Source organism: Coenobita brevimanus, chromosome 110 (genome assembly GCF_032717465.1).
Source record: "Coenobita brevimanus isolate Jiangsu-jjx chromosome 110, ASM3271746v2, whole genome shotgun sequence".
Taxonomy (NCBI): Eukaryota; Metazoa; Arthropoda; class Malacostraca; order Decapoda; family Coenobitidae; genus Coenobita; species Coenobita brevimanus.
In genome coordinates this window covers 27,226,490-27,244,352 of record NC_137063.1, presented here as the reverse complement: position 1 = coordinate 27,244,352, position 17,863 = coordinate 27,226,490, and the positions used below count along the sequence as shown (strand labels likewise).

The 17,863-nt window shown below is 41.7% G+C and overlaps 1 protein-coding gene across 1 annotated transcript in view; it reads right to left on the bottom strand.

Moving 5' to 3' along the window:
- msps (msps cytoskeleton-associated protein 5) overlaps window positions 1–17,863 on the bottom strand; it is a 608,635-nt gene that overhangs the window by 383,496 nt on the left and 207,276 nt on the right. The window lies entirely within an intron of this gene.

Below are 17,863 nucleotides of genomic sequence, written 5' to 3'. Positions count from 1 at the left end.
ACTTTTCACACGTCAGCCATCTACACCCCAATTGCAACAACCAACTTGCCATAAAAGGTAAGAGACAGTTCCCCTCAGACCAAGACTTTCCACCTTTCACTTACAACCATATGAAGCACATCATTAGCACCTTAAGCACTCAGTGGCCTAGACAACATATGCAACATACACCTTAAACACCTTGGACTACAAGGCCTATAAGCACTCACCAACATATCAAACTACAGCTACTCGCATGATATAATACCCAAAATCTGGAAGCATGGAAGCATCACTATCCCCAAACTCAACAATGACCCCATGTTACCGTGCTCAGACCGCCACATACACTCCTCTGCACCCCCTCCAAAGTCACTGAATGAATGGTATTACAAATAGTTACAACTCACATCCCCCTAGCCCGATGACAACATGGTTTTAGGCTGCTACACTCCACAATCTTATTACAGACCTTACACAGAGAATTTTTGATGGCATCAATTCAGCTAGGCCACCACCCAGAACACTCCTAGTCACACCAGACATTAGCAACACTTTTGATGCCATCCCCCACCATAACCTCACAAACATATTCAATACAAAAAGGCAAAAAAAACAAAAAAAGATGGCTGGCAAACTATTAGCAGGAAGATGTGCAAATGTAATATTTGCCGGTCAGTCATCAAACATCACAAACTTAACAAACGGCATCCCTCAAGGATCTGTTTTCTCTCCTACACTCTTTAACCTATACATACACGACATACCCATATCCCACACACCACAAATACACATAGCTTCCTATGGAGATGACAACACCTACCTGTACATGTACACACCAAAATGCAAATACAGCTGCACACATCCTCCAACCATACCTCAACACACTACACAAATGGTTCACTACAAACAAACTCAGGATAGCCCCCAGCAAAATCTACATTGATCCTTTCCACAAACAGAAAGGTAGAATCTGGTGACATTCCACGCCTAACCATAAACATCACTCCCCTACCAAACACACACATACACAAGCAAGGTAATGTGGGGTCATTGTTGGTTAAATGTCGGCAAGACTAGAAATCAACGATTTTTTGAAGGTACATGAACCTGATGTTATGTGCTTTGTAGAGACTAAGTTAAGAGAAGATATTGATGTTCATATGGGAGATAGTAAATACAAACTGTGGAGAAGTCACAGAAAAGAAAAAATGGGAGGAGTGATGATAGCAGTGAAGAACAACATAAATGTAGATACCGTGGAAATGGGAGAAAGCAGGGTCAAAGTGATAAATATGAAATTAGAAACTGGAGAGAACAGCAAAAGAGATATGGTGGTAGTGTATGTTCCTCCCAAGACAAGAGCATGGAGTGATGATGATTACCAGGAAATGTTGTCAGACATGGCTAGTTATTTACAGAAAAATACTGGGAAAAGCAACAATATAATTTTAATGGGTGACTTCAATTGTAAAGAGGTGAACTGGGAGGAATGGGACTCAGGAGGCAGCGAAGATTCGTGGGGCACTATATTATTAAATATAACAATGAACAATGTGATGACGCAGTGGGTCAAAAAAGAGACACGGTTCCGAGGTGAGGACACACCAGCAAGATTAGACTTACTGTTCACCAAAGAACCCGATGTAATAGATTCCTTGAAATATCCGTGTCCTACTGGAAAAAGTGATCATGTGGTCATTGAGTTCCAGATGATAAAAGGGAACGTGGAGCCAAGAGACGAGCTTTATAGGCAGGGCAGATACCACTTTGGGAAAGCAAACTATACAGGATGGAGAAAATTTTCTGAAAATGCAGATTGGAGAAAATTCAGACAAACAAGAGAGATACAGAGAAAGTGGGATATTTTTCTAGGCCTCTATAATTCGGGAGTGGAAAAATTTGTGCCAGGAGTAAGGGGGAAAGAAAACAGGAAAAGGAGTGGTTTAATAGAAGGTGCATGATAGCAAAAAAAAGAGAGAGACACAACGTGGAACAGTTGGAGAAAGGGAGGAAACAACAAAACAACGGAAGAATATAAAAGAACTAGAAACGAATACACAAGAATATGTAGAGAGGAAGAAAGGAATTTTGAAAAAGGTATAACAGACAAATGTGAGGATGAACCCAAACTGTTTTATAAATTTGTCAAAGGCAAATTGAAACAAAAGGAAGCAATCACCAAACTGAAAGCAGAAGGAGAGGTCTATAAAGATGCAGCAATGCAAGCTGAAATAATGAACAAATTTTTCCAATCAGTTTTCACTAATGAAAAGGAGTTTGTGGAAGGAGAGGGAGTAACTAGAAATGTAGTGATAAAAGATATAAAAGTGGAAGTACAGGAAGTACATAAATTACTGGAAACTCAGGATGTAAGGAAAGCCCCAGGACCAGATGGAATTTCTTAATTGGGTACTGAAGGAATGCAGAGAACAACTGGTGGACAAGATTCACAGTTTAACTGTGTGTTCTCTGAAAGAGGGGAAAATGCTTCAAGAATGGAAGAGGGCAAATGTGGTACCAATTTATAAGGGAGGAAACAGGGAAGAACCCCTGAATTATAGACCAGTGTCCCTACATGTCAACAAGTGGGTTGGTGGAAGGTTAGTGCCCCTCCCTGTAAAATAGGTAACTCAAAGTCAAGTGGCCACCCCTTACGGGATTATGGCGTCTGGCAATAGATAGATAGATAGTCTCTAACCAGCATGGTTGCAAAATTGTGCGAAAGAATTCTGAAAGACTGATGGGTAAAATATCTGGAAGAGATGAATATTTTGGCTGACAGTCAGTTTGGATTCAGAAGTGGAAGGTCATGTCTTTCTAACTTGTTGAGTTTTTACTCAAGAGTGATTGACGTGCTTCAGGAGAGAGATGGTTTGGTGGATTGTGTGTATTTAGATTTGGAGACAGTCTTCGACAAGGTACCCCATAAGAGATTAATGTGGAAACTAGAGCATAAAGAAGGACTGAAGGGGAACCTCCTGGAATGGATGAGAGACTTTTTGAGAGACAGACAAATGAGGACAGTAATAAAGGATACAATGTTTGGATGGAGGGAAGTAACAAGTGGAGTCCCACAGGGCTCGGTGTTGGTGCCAGTAATATTCCTGATATACAGTACATAAATGATAAGGTTGATGGAGTGAACAGTTATGCAAGTCAGTTTGCTGATGATGCAAAGATCTTCACACATGCACGCATGCACACACGCGTGCACACACACACACACACACACACACACACAAATCCTTGGTGTAACATACATCAAAGCCATTTAAACACATCACAAACGTTAAAAACAAATTAACACCAAGACTCAACACCCTAAGGTAACTTGCCCATACAACATTTGAACACAACAAAGAAACCAGCACCACAGTATTCAAACAATATATACATTCAGTGAAGAATAATGCAAGCCCTGCTTGGCCTTCTAACCTCACTAAAACACAACACTCAACAGACCATACAGAACAAGGTCCTAAAAATAATCACAGGCTGCACAGCTACTACACCTACAGACCTCCTACACCAAGAAACCAAAGTCCTCAATGTCAAGGATCATTTAGACGTGAAAGGCACAGAAAATTTTGCCGCAGCCTCCACAAACCCACACCATCCACTACATTTACATGGCAGTTATGCAAGTCTGTTTGCTGATGATGCAAAGATCTTGAGGAAGGTAGAGGTTGAGGAGGATTGTATAATGCTGCAGGAGGATCTGGATAGGATACATGATTGGAGCCGGATGTGGGAAATGAAATTTAACGCAAAGAAATGTAAAATATTGGAAATGGGTAGAAGTACCAAGAGGCCATCACTGAATTATTTGATGGGTAATGAATCAATCACAAAAGTGAGAGAAGAGAAAGACTTGGGAGTGCTGGTCCAGAGGATAGTTTGTCACCTGAAAAACATTTTAACAAGATAGTTTGAGAGACGTATAAACCCTTGACTAACATAAGAGTAGCATTTCATTATATAGATGAGAAAATGATGAAAAAATTGATAGTGGCCATGATCCGCCCCAGGTTAGAATATGCAGCAGTAGTGTGGTCCCCACATGAAAAGAAAGATATAAACAAGATAGAGAGAATACAAAGAACAGTAACCAAGATGGTCCCCAGTCTGGCAGATCTGTCATACAGAGAGAGGCTGGAAAAGCTGGATTTGCCTTCCATAGAGGAAAGAAGAGGGAAGACATAATTGCAATGTTCAGGACCATGATAGGAGTAGATAAAATTGACCGAGAAGATCTGTTTGTACAGGATAAGAGAGCAACAATAGGACACGGAATGAAATTGAAGAAGTCAAGCTGCTTGAGGGACATCAAGAAATATAGTTTCCCTTATAGAAGTATAGACCTTTGGAACAGCTTGGACAAAGAGATCGTCCAGTCTAAAAACTTAATGAATTTAAAGCTAAATTTAACTTACTGAGAAACAGAGACAGGATCCCACGAGCGTAGCTCATTTCCTGTATATCACAATTAGGTATATTAGGTAAATACATAAGTATTTGGAACAACTTAGACAAAGAGGTGGTGCAGGTGAAAAACATTCATGTGTGTAAAAGCAGACTAGATAAATGTGGATATGGAGACAGGACAACACGAGCATTGCTCAATTCCTGTACACTACAAATAGGTAAATACACACACCCAGGAACATCAAAACAACACCCAGTACACAATATCATAAACAAGTACAGTGGGCTCGCCTACTGCACGAGCTCAGAGTGTGTGTGACTAAAAATCATAACCAAAAACCTTGAATGCGCGAGAGTACCTCACAGAATGCGAGGTAGAGGCAAGGAGTGGATCAAAATCGCCATTTTCCATTAGTACGCGACCCCCAACCCCAAACAACGCACCAATAGTGATCTAGAGGCTCGTGGGGAAGGTGCTCAAGAGGAGTCTACAGTAAGATCTCACGAATAAAAACTTAGACAATAACGTTTACGGCAATAACAGTAAGTGAGAATTGAGGAATTGGAAAATGTGAGTACGTTTAAATACTTGGGTAGTGTGATGAGTAAGGATGGAGGTTTGGAGGGTGAAGTGCTTGAAAGGGTACAGCAGGGAAGAAAGGTTGCTGGTTCTTTGAAAGCAGTGATAAGAAACAGGGACGTGAGCATGGAAGTGAAAAAGTTACTACATGACAGTACTGTGATACCAACTCTAACGTATGGAAGTGAAGCTTGGACGTTGCTGCAAGGACACAAGTCAAGAGTGAGAACAGTGGAAATGAGTTATTTAAGAGGAGCCTGTGGAGTCACATGGAGAGACAGGCTGACAAATAAGAATATAAAGGAGCGTTATGGTGTTGATGTGGATGTGATAGGAAGCGTTAGGAGGAACACACTAAGGTGGTTTGGCCATGTGGAGAGGATGGAGGGTGAAAGACTGACAAAGAGAGTGTATGTGAGTGGGGTGGAGGGGGGAAGAGGGAGGGAGAGGCCGAGGATGAGATGGAGGGATGGGGTGGAGAGGTATATGAGAGAGGGGGGTGTGAGTTGGAAGTGGGGCAGTGAAATGGCAGGGGACAGGGCAACGTGGAGGCAATTTGTTTGTGGTCACCCCGAACGGGATTGAGGCGTCTGGCAATAGATAGATAGATAGAACAGATACCCAGTTTCTATAATAATGACGGTTATTTCATGAATACCAAGTTGTTATACTGCCAATACGTCCATAACAAGATGAGGAATGAAACAGACAAGCAGGAACAGATGAAGGAAATTACCGAAAATGTGAGCAGTAGCGAGGAGGAGAGGGAGGATCCTCCCCTCACCACCTCTCCTGACTCGCCCGCTGCCATCCCCTCCTCCTCCACTGCCCCACCTGACTCACCAGCTGCCTCCCCCTCAACCTCCACAGCCCCACATGACTCATTTGCTTCAACTGGCATACCTGCAACCCCCACCATAATGACTGTTGCTGCCTTCTGGAAGAAATGTAACATTCGACAAGCCGTAAATTTCTTTGTCAAAGACTGGAATAATACAACACTGGCAACCGTTAAACATGCGTGGCGTGGCTATGGTGGCGGCGGGGGCACTCTAAGTGTGTTGCTGTGCTTCAGAACCCATGTTATTTAAGTCCATGAGGCCTGTTGTCTACTGATGTTAAGGTGACTGCCCATATTTTTGTTATTGTGGCCATATCTGTAGTACATTGCCTGAAAAATGTGATCTTTATTATGTCTCTAACGACCAAAAAAGGTCCAGGTATGAGGGGGTACCGCCCACATGTAATTTTTCCCATAAGATTATGTATTCTCAGTGTGCGAATTCACACCGCGCAAGGCAGCAGACCGCCCAATCTCTCGCGCGCTGTGCGAGCCCACTGTACTGTCATCTCTCCCCCCTCGTCCACCTCAAACCAACTTCCAGAAGAATATACATACTCATATCACTTGCCGCTCCATTCACTCACTCAAAGATAACACACAGTTGCATGCATGGCCTCCTGACATCTACCCTTCTGAATCCTACCTCCCTCATGAGGACTGGGTCCCTCTGGCCAGGCTGAAATGTGGGCATCATCCAGCCCCTTTGAGTTATCAGAGGAGGCTGGATAACTCCATCACTGATGCCTGTCCAGGATGCAACACAGCACCCATACTATCAAGAACATTATGGAAGACTGCACTGCACGCAATCGTCTGTGCCATCAACACAACATACACTCCTTGAGAGCTCTGTGGGAATGCCCGGTCTCGGCCGTGGCCTTCCTCAGGGACTCGAGGCTATTCGGCCAGAAAGCCTAGGGAACAACTAGTACTATTCTCCTTACCTATTTCCAGAATATCTTGTTACATTTCCTCCAATTTACACTCAACTTCCTTCCAAATAAGAGATGCTGCATTGAGCCCAAAATAAGGCACAGATATTACATACCACCAGAATTTTTATTTTCCTATTTAATTTTGCAGGCAATGCAGAATGCTCCTATATGAGTGCATTTTGATAATATTACAGTATGTATAAATTTTTGTGATTCATTAAAGGAGAGTCCCGTGCCAAATAATGAGGTCATAAAATACTTCGTGATGTTGTTCAAATGTTTTGTAGTGTCGGCTATATTCATCAAGAGATGAAGATTTAACGGTTTTGCCAGTACACTCAACCCTCGGCTATCATGCCCAATCAGTCCCGCTATGGCTGCACTATAGCTGAAATCGTGATAGCCGAATTGAAGAACTTATGGTAATAATTCTAACTGGTGCCATGACCTCAATATTTACCCCTGGGAAGCAGCTTGTGATGGTGTAAGACTCATATATTTTATGATGTGATCACGATTCTTAAAAATACCCCTCACAGTTGATTCACTGATGTTATATTTCTTCCCCACACTTTGCTTGGTCTCACCATTGTCTATATGTTTCAGTATTTCCATTTATCCACACAGCGTAGGTTCTTCCTCTTCTTTATTTCCATGCCAGGTGATGCAGCATTACATTGGGCGATGGTAGGGGGACGAGGAGGGGGTATGTTGGTCATGGTCATATCACAAAAAATGTTATTGTTCTCGCTATCACTGTTCACGATCTGAGGGTGCGCACTTGAACGGTTTGGCGGGTGGGAGACTCAGTCGGGTACCCAATCAGCGATCAGCTGGCACTGACATCAAACGACCAATCACGGAGTGAATCTTTTGTTGGCTGGGTGGAGCACCGCAGCCCGGCCTTTATGAAATTTTCGAACATTTCTGGTGCATGATAGCAGACATTTAGTGCGTGATAAAGGTATCTGGGTAGTTTTTTTTATACAGGCGTGATACCAAGATACGCTATAGCGGAACTCGTGATAGCCAAGGGTTGAGTGTATGTACAAATATTTCTTGATTTATACTTTTATTCAAATACTCCCAGTGGTCACCAGCAAAAGTATTCAAAGACAAAAGTAAGACTTTCGTAAAGGAGACTGCGGTTCCCACGGACAGAGATGGCAAGGTCAAAGGAGCAAACTCGGCAGAGAATCTACAATTCATCTCTCAACTCATATATGCAGAAACTTTTCACTACCTGAGAAGCAAATAATAGTTCATATACAGTATGTCTAAAGTATTATTATTTGGAGATGATATGCATAATATGGCTTCAAGTTCACAAATACTAACCATTATAACCACTGCTAGAATCTGTTATCAATAGGTAAATAATGATCAGTATGACTAAGGAGTTGTATTAGTATTCACCTTTATGTGAACTCACACCATTATAAAGTCATGGATGTTGCTGTCAAGTCAAATCAACAGATATACTTGCTATAAAAAATACTAAATTTGGTCTCAGCTCCAGAGTTCCAAGGTGCCTGGCATATGAGTGTTTGTCAACAGACTTTTATCAACATTCAATATGCCAGGCAGGGGGACCACTGACGCCATATTTATTGTTCAACAGCTTCAGGAAAATATATAGGAAAGAAAACAGAACTGTACTTTCTTTTAGATGATTTGGAGAAGGCCTTTGACAGAGTCCCTAGAGAGGTGGTGAAGTGGGCAATGAGAAAGCTTGGGATGGAAGAGTGGCTGGTTAGGGGGGTTATGGCCATATGCGTGGTGCTTGCACCCAGGTAAGTGTGAATGGAGACGTGAGTGATGAGTTTTCCGTGAATGTTGGAGTGCATCAGGGGTCAGTTTTGAGTCCTTTGTTGTTTATCATGGTACCTGAAGCCCTCTCATGTGACTTCACAAATGGACTCCATGGGAGATGTAGTATGCTGATGATTTGGTGTTGATTGCAGAGAATGAAAGGAAGGCTGAGGAAAGATTCAGGAAGTGGAGAGATGGTATAGGGCACAAGGGCTTAAGAGTAAATGCAGATAAAAAAAAGGGATGATATATAGGGTTGGTGACGGTACTGTCAAAGAAGAGGGAGAGTGGCCATGTGCAATTAGTCACATGAGCGTGGGAAGTAATTCCATCTTGTGCAGTGTTTGTGATAAGTGGGTGCATAAGAGATGTAGTGGTATTAGACGCAGACTACGAAATAATGCTGTTTTTATGTGTGCAGCGTGTCGGGAAGAGCAGGTGGAGACTGTCAGGCGTGAAAGGACTGAACTTGCTGGTGAGTCTCTTGAGTGTGTGAAAAAGTTTATTATTTGGGAAACATGTTATGACATCATGTGCTGGAGGTGGGGCTGCAGCTAGCTCTGTGACTAGGGTAAGAAGTGGTTGGAGGAAGTTAGGGAGCTGTTGCCCCTCCTGACATTGAAAGGGCTCTCCCCCTACGTGCTAAGGCAGGGCTCTTGCTAACTGCCGATGGTTGCAAGCCACTCGGCTCCTAAGGTTTCAAATTTACAAGCCAAATAAATTTTTAGTAGCCAAACTGACTACGAGCAGAAATATTTTACAGGCAATAAATATACTTATTTACACATTGTGATGATTAGAATCATATAATGAGGTTTTAAACATTCACAATGGCGACAAGGAGAGACTTAATAGTCGATCACAACGTGTTTGGTTCATTTAAGTGAGATTTATTTTGTAGTTTACTCCTCGCCAAAGTGAATGTATTTTCTCCTCGCCAAAAGGGGACTTGCAGGTAAAATTTGTTCGCCGAAGGAAAAAAAAATACTCTCATTTGTGAGCTGTGGCTCACCAAACATGAGCCCTGTAAGGGATCTTTGTATGTAGCATGTGTTACGAGTGTAATGCTGTATGATAGTGAGAACTGGGCAGTATAGGAAGAGGATATTTGCAGGCTCAAACACACAGAAATGACAATGATTAGGTGAATGTGCAGTGCATCACTGAGTGCAAGACCTGGGGGGGCTAGGTTTACAATGGAAGAGTTGAGAGGTAGGATAGGACTGGCGTGTATTGTCGCTGTGATGAGGGGAGGTAGTTTGAGGTGGTTTGGGCATGTGAAGAGGATGGTGGATAACAATTGGGTGCAGAAAGTGAGAAGCATTAATATGGGGGGGGGGGTTAAGAGGAGTAGGCCAAAGAAAACCTGGGACGAGGTCATTAAGTGTGACCTCAGGGTTAGGGGACTGAACAGGGAGGTTGCCATATATCAAGCAGCATGGACAGCTGCCATTAGGTGACCAAGGTGACATGCAGAGGTGTATGGTATGTAGGAGGACTGCTGGGCCTTGATAGCAGGCTGTGAAGCCTATGCCCAGAGTTGGACACACACACACACACACACACACACACACACACACACACACACACACACACACAAAAGCCAACGCATGCAAGCATGTTGGGCCATCAAAAACGAAACACACACACACACACACACACACACACACACACACACACACACACACACAAAAGCCAACGCATGCAAGCATGTTGGGCCATCAAAAACGAAAAGGAATATGGCACTTAATATGTACCGTGGCTGACTGCAGATCGGACTCAAGAAAGAAGATAGCAACAAAGAAGGGTGCGAAAGATGTCAGAGGCTGGGCCAAGTTCTCATCTGCCAAGAGAGAACCAATAAGAAGAAAAGTGTGGGAAACATCTGAGAACACATGTGGCTGTGTTTTGATCCGCAGAGCATGTTGTATCGCAGACAGCGACTATCTGGTGAAACAACTTTTTACCTTTTAATACCTTTGTTGGTGACCACTGAGAGTATTTGAATAAAAGTATAAACCAAAAAACGTTCAAACATATGTGTAAAACTGATAAATCTTCATCTCCTGACGTGTATAGCCAACACCACAAAACATTTGGACAACATCACAAAGTATCTCGTGACCTCATTATTAGGCATGGGACCCACCTTAAATGAGAAAAATTTGTACAGTTGCCCTGAGAAGTGACGGCAGAGTATCCAGTAGTTATCGGTCAGCGATGATGCACATACTCCTGCTTATATCTTTACAAGGCTAAACCTATTGTGTAAAATTGTTACAGAAAACAATAAGTGAACGTCAAAATACCAGAATATATCAAAATTATAGAAAACAGTGAGGCTGTTACGGTAACTGGAAATTCTAAACGGAACTAACTGAAATTTCAGAACTATCGCTCAAGGACAGTCAGGAATAATTTGCGGAGTTCAATCAAGTATGGTAACACACAATAATTTTTAGTAGCATCAGACTGAAAAGAAGAGAAATTTAATAGATATAAAATTAGCCATTATTATTTATAAAACAATTTTGCCTATAATACTTGGGAATAATTTAAAGTAATTTATTTCAGTTCCTGTTTTCTCCATGGTTGACGACAGAAAGCAGGAAAGTGGCCCAAGGTAGTAGGACTATTTTAAATGGTTCGATTAACAAGCACGAAAGGAGACAACTTTTACTCAAAGACATGCAGATATTATACTGGATTTGGCCAGTTTTCCATTAAGAAAAATCTCTGGAAGAATTAATATAGGCCAGTGAACGAAATATAAAGACCCCTCGGAAATTTGCCGAGAGTCGGAGCTCCTTGGAGAATGTCAACTTAGTGTCATCATAGCCTATAGCATCCACAGTGCATAAAGAACTGGCAAGAGTAATCAACTGTAGAGGCTCATAAACAAATTCAATGAGTTCAAAACTTCGAAATCAGCATTTTCAGTTAACCAAGATACAGAAGTTTATATAAACTGAAAGATGTTACAGATTAAAGATAGAGTAGTAATTATGTGCTTTTGCAATGCAAGAGTCTATACCTGTAAACTCATGTTTTTGTCTTCTTTATTGCCTATTGTAAGTGAAAAGGGTAAAATCTGCCATACCTCCTTACAACTGAAAATAAGTTTGCAGCACTGGAAATAAAGTAGCTAATTATAATTATTATAAGCGAGTAGAAGACGAGGAGTAAAGGCAAAATGGTCTTGCTGCTACCGCAGGTTTTTTTTTTTTTTTTTTTTTTTTGTTTTTGTCCGACTCTGGGCATAGGCTTCACAGCCTGCTATCAAGGCCCAGCAGTCCTCCTACATACCATGCACCTCTACATGTCACCACTTCGGCGCTAACACCCACCGTCCATATTGAATACATGCTAGGGCTGTCTCATACAGGACTGGTGTATTGGTATTAGCGGGGGTATTTTTACGACATGTCGGCGGGGCTTCTGGTAGATCAGTAAAGCCTGATTTAATGTAATTCAAATCCTTAAACTGTTCCCTGCCCCAGCGTGGATTTGAACCTGGGTCCCTTGGGACTGTAGGCCACCTCTCTACCGATTGAGCCACCGCCTCGTATTACTACGAACAATTTCATTGTTGTGGCATCCTTATTGCTGCAATTATTATCACCATAGCATTTGAAAATAAGGTAGTGTATTGCAATCACAAGAATTTTCCTTAACTGGTCTTTGAAACCAGAACATTTGTATTTGAAATCCTGGGGAGCAAATACATCAGGAAACACACAGATATACTACGTCCTGCACGCAGAGTAATACATTACACATTCATTCAAATCGGGAAACGTACCTAGTGATAACTTCTAATATATCACTGCCTCGTGTTATTCATTTTACGGAATTATTAGATATATATATTTTATATATGATATGATGTGATGAAAGCACAAAAATTTTATCTTATATTCACTAAGTTTTCATTGAACGTATGGCAGTGCAGAGTGACTGAACCAATCTAAAACTCTGCCATCACTTCTTAGGGCGACTCTACATAATATTATCATGAAAAAACACTCGTATGTGGGCGTTCTGCACTGCCCGCATAATAAAATTCGAAATTGGAATTCTGGCGGTACATGGTATCTCTGCCTTACTGCGAATGCTCCTATTCCTCATCCACTCTCTTCTTACTATCTCTTATTAAAATTTTCACCTCTCTCTTCCTCTCTACACCTAACTCTCTCTTCTGTCTCTCCACTTCCTCTACACCCCTGTTTCTCATCCACTCACTATATGCTTCTTCTTTTCAATACAGCTTGCCTCACCTCTTCATTCAACCATGCTGTTCCTTGCACCCTCTGGTTTTATTTTTTTCACCCCACACACCACCTCACATACTGCACAGATTTCTTCTGTGAATATCTTGCACACACCTTCCACCTCCCCGAGCTGCTCAAAATCCCAACTGCTCCTCCATTTCTCTCTCATATTCTGCCTTTTTTCCATTCTCTTGCAACCTTTCTATCCTTCTTATATGGAGTACTTCCTCCTGTCCTTCCTTTCCCCCACTCCTCCATTTCATTTGAATCCTGACTTTCATTACTACCAAATGGTGGTCAGAAAGTCCACTCCCCCCAACCTCTGTATGCTCTTGCATCCATTACACACCTAATTCTATCATCCATGCACACATAATCAATCACTGCCTTCCATTCATTCAGTTCACCATCCTTCCTTCTCATCACTCGCCACGTATACCACACGTCTAAAGAGGGTATTGGATATCGCCAACCCCCTCCCTGCACAAATGTCCACTACAGCACTGCCATTCTCATCCATTTCTGCAGGCACACCCCATTCACCAACTACAGTCCTCCATTCACCTTCACAATCCGTACTTTTCCATTCATATCTCCGTTCAAAAACTTTCTCTTGTTCCTTGCAAACTTTTCCATGCACGCTTCCACATTTGTCCAGAACTCTTCTATCACTCTACTTGCAAGATCTTGCACTGGTGCATACACACACACAATCGCCAACATTTTTATTCCTTCTTTCAATCTTACCCATACAATCCTTGAGCCAACAGATCCATACTCTCTTACATTCTCTCTCCATCTCTTGCACACAACAATAGAAACTCCTTCTTTTGCCCTCCCATTATCACCTACTCTCACAGATTTACCCCGTCCATACTTCCATTCTCTCTAAGTCTCACCTCTTCATTTTGTCTCAGTTACTCCACATACATCCACTTATGCATCCTCAAGCACCTGGACAATCTCTCTCTCTCTTTCACCTAATCATTCACCCCACTTACATTCCATGTGGCAATCCGTACCATGTCCTTCCTTAGCCATCACCTGTTGGCCAGTCCTGGTCCGAAGCTTCTTGTTCGTATTTTTAGTTAGCTGTTTTTTGGGAAGGGGCACTAACCCTCCGTCAACCCACTTGCTGTCACGCAGGGAACACATGTTGGTTGGTTATAAGGTTGCCACCCAGCACTGCACAGTACCCTCGCATCCAGTACGGTATTTTTGTCAAACGGTACTACCGTACTGGACTAAAACCAAAATGGACAAACAACAGACCTTATGGGAAAAATGAATGATGTCAGACAAGCCTTGAAAAAGTCTGAAAAAAAAGTCAACTTAACTACATTTTGACACAACTAAGATTTTACCAACCTTTAAGGTGAGTGGTGATGGGCTTGGGGGGGAAGGGTTTCTGAGGCTGTAGAAAGGTCCCATTGACCCCCTGGAGGAGGGCCTTCAGGATCCTGAGGAGGCCTCTCTGCCTCAACCTCCCTCATAGTCACATACTGACACATCGTCGTCTTCATCGACAAAAAAAGAAGCCCGGGTGCGCTCACGTGACAGCAATACTGCAACCCGACTGGCACACGTCACGTGTCACGAGGAAGGCGTACTGGACTGGCACGGCAGTACCAGGGAAACGTTTCTCGGTGTTGGCCACCTTACCGCGCATGCGCAGGTAGTACTGTAGTACTGGACGCAGTACGTCAGTACATACTAGAGAACAACTTCTTGGATTTGGCCCATTTTGCACAGCTGACCTGTACTAGCCCAACAAATCCGTACAACAGTAATAAATTATTATTATTATTATTTTTTTTTTTTTGCTGATCATACTGGACGCGAATGGTACTGGAAAAACACAAACTGGACATGAGGGTACTGTAAACGGTTTCTTGGTTTACAGAAAATCATTTGGCTTGCCACTCAATGCAGAGCTACCCTAAAATAAAGTACCGCTACACTAAGTGGGTGGATGATGGGAACCCCAATCTACCTGTCAAATGTCAAAATATTTCAAAACCGTATGCCTTCTCTTAACCCCTAACTGCCGGCTGACATGTATAGCAGTCACGATTTTGGGCACGGAGCAATGCCGGGTGAAGTGTATAGCTGCAGGCGTCTTCCCACTACCCTTTGAACTTTAACTTATCCTTACTCACCGACGGGACCACCTAGAGACATGGGGATACTTTCATTTGAAAGAGGAAGAGTTGGAGATTCTTATGTATCTTTAATTATTTCTCTAGCTGTTATAGTTTGGCAGATATTAGGGTTTAAAGTAATGCTATTTTTGTCCGTCACAGATATTCCCCATAGGGAGAAGCGTGCAACATCGGAAAACCCCCAGCGTGTAGGGGTTAATGCTGATTTGTGTATGGGCAGTGGGACTCTGAGTAGCAGGCTGATGGTTGAAATTGAATTATAATGTTTGAAAATCTATATACAGTGCAAAGGTCATCTCTTAATGTTATAGATTTGTATGTGGGACATCTTAGTTTTGTGTGACTGGGTAAGGATGGAAAATGAATTATAATCTCTCTGATAACTTATACATACTATAGTTAAGCCCTCTCTTAATGCTATGTATTTATACATGAGTTACTGAGATTTTTGGTTGGTGAATGAGGACAGGAGCTCAACTGTGGAAGAAGGGCCAACAACGAATGGTGAAATGGGCCTAACTACAAGATCCAACATGATCACCTAGCCTACATCCCATATTTTTCCTCCCCCCGGAGAAGGAAATGTTGTTCTTTTAAAAAAAAAGCAAGGTCCAGAGTCCAGTCTGGGCCTCCAGCAACCAACCGTAATGCATTCAGCTGGCCCAACAGACAGAGCACATATGGGGGAAGAGGAGGGGCCATTGGGCAAATGCCTCCCAGACAATGAGTCACGCACCCAAAATGGCAATGGAGAGGTCATGGGTTCACTGTATTTTTTTAATTTTTTTATTTATTTATTTTTTTTTGAGGAGGTAGACCACAAATATTATTGCAGACTCTCACTATAATGGACCCCAATATAACAGACAATAGATTTAATGGACACTATGAGAGCCATCAAACTTCCGCTGGCAAAATCAAACATTGTCCATTAAATAGGGTATAATGGGGATACGATACAAGTGTTTCCTACCCTTTTTTTACATCAACCTGGCCTTAAATTGCCCTCTACCCATCATTACAACTGAGCTGTAATCTACAGTACTGGTCATAAAGAAGTGCTATGACAAGGATGTGAAATAAGCTGAAAAACATCAAAACTATGGGTAACTTACTGTAAAATGGGTATAGTTTACATTTTTATTACCAGAATATGCTATTGTACTCATTTATTTTCAAACATGTGCTTGAAATCCCACACCAGGTGGGACCACTGTATATAACAGTCTACTGACTTTGTCAGATTAGCGTTTTACCCAATTACTGTAGTGCATTACATATCAATAGTCTTGTCATTTCATAACCTTCAAAATGGGATGGGTTTTGGTTTCACAACATACAAAAATAGGTTCCACCACCCACATACCTCCCCATTTATCACATCATTAACAGTTATCATCATGATTTTCAATACAATTACCAGCTGTAACATAAAAGCCTAGTAATTCACTGATTTTTTTAAATGGGTAAACGAAGAAAACTGAAGCAGCCATTACAAAGATATAAACTTTCAAAATCTTTAAATGTGCTTTTCTTCAAACCTTGTTTATGGTTGGTTGGCCCTTTTTCTGTGGATGCTCTCAATTATAATCTCTGAAAACAGGTAGACAGCAAGCCCTCTCAATGCATGCACACAAAGTTTTATAGACAAGATAGATAAATATAACTAGATGATAAACAGGAAGGCAGGTAGGCAGTCACAGATCGAGATACAGTTGTTAAATAAAAGATGAGAGAGAGAAAAAAAAAAATCATAATTGTCATCCTGATCCTTCCTTCCATAAATCTTGTTGGTAGGATTCATATAACGAAAAAGTAAAAATATACCCATATTCAGATAAAAGAAAGACAAAGGGGGTGTGGATATTGCTACAAGCAGTGCAACCCTAGCAATATTAACTTCTTCAGTATAGTACAAAACTTTAACATTTTTCTTTTTTCTACCAGATGATTTTCTTAAACTTTTGAGAGAGATTTCAAACTGGAGATGTTGGGTACAGCATTCAATAATCCTTTCCCTAACAGAGTTCCCCCTTAAATTTAATACAATCATCCAGATGCAGCAAGAATAACTAGAAAATATAACACTAATTCCAAAGGCTATGAACAGATGAAATACAGTGTGCTTAAAGGTCTTTCCAATCACATCACATCACTACACTAACCTTACTTCCCACTGATAAAAGGGATGGGGAAGCATATGAGGAGGTAATCTATCAACTGTGTAATCAATAAAACTGCCCAAAATCTAGCGCGCTGGGAAGCTCTCTTTAGCATCTTTTCTTACCAGTTCATTTCTAAATCTGGTGGGTTATTTTGGTATGTCCTTATGATACTTCTGCTACCTCTGTAAATATATGCAGGAATATGGAAAACACACTGCTAGGAAAGGAGTGCACAGGGCGAGCAGATTAACAGTAGATACTGAGAAAGAAACAAACAGTATACACAGTACCAGACAACTGGAGAAAGGCAGTTCTATTTCCTCTGTACAAAGGGAATGGTAGTAAGGATGAGAGTAAGACTAATAGTAAGATAAGGTTACTAAGAATGCTTGCATAACCAGGGGAGCCACATAGCCTCACATGGGAGTGAAACATAGGCAATGACTAACCAGGGGAGCCACATAGCCTCACACGGGAGTGAAACATGGGCAAAGACTAACAAAGAACTTTCTACACTAAAAGATGTAGAAATGACTTCTTTCAGAACAGTTATATGCAAGTGATGCCCTGCATTCACTGACTCACAATTGTCTAGCTTCAAGCATAAGCAGGGTGAATGGTTTTCCAGTGAGAAATTTATGAGCATTATGGAACTGAAGAGTGGGTAATAGGAGTGAGTATGGAATT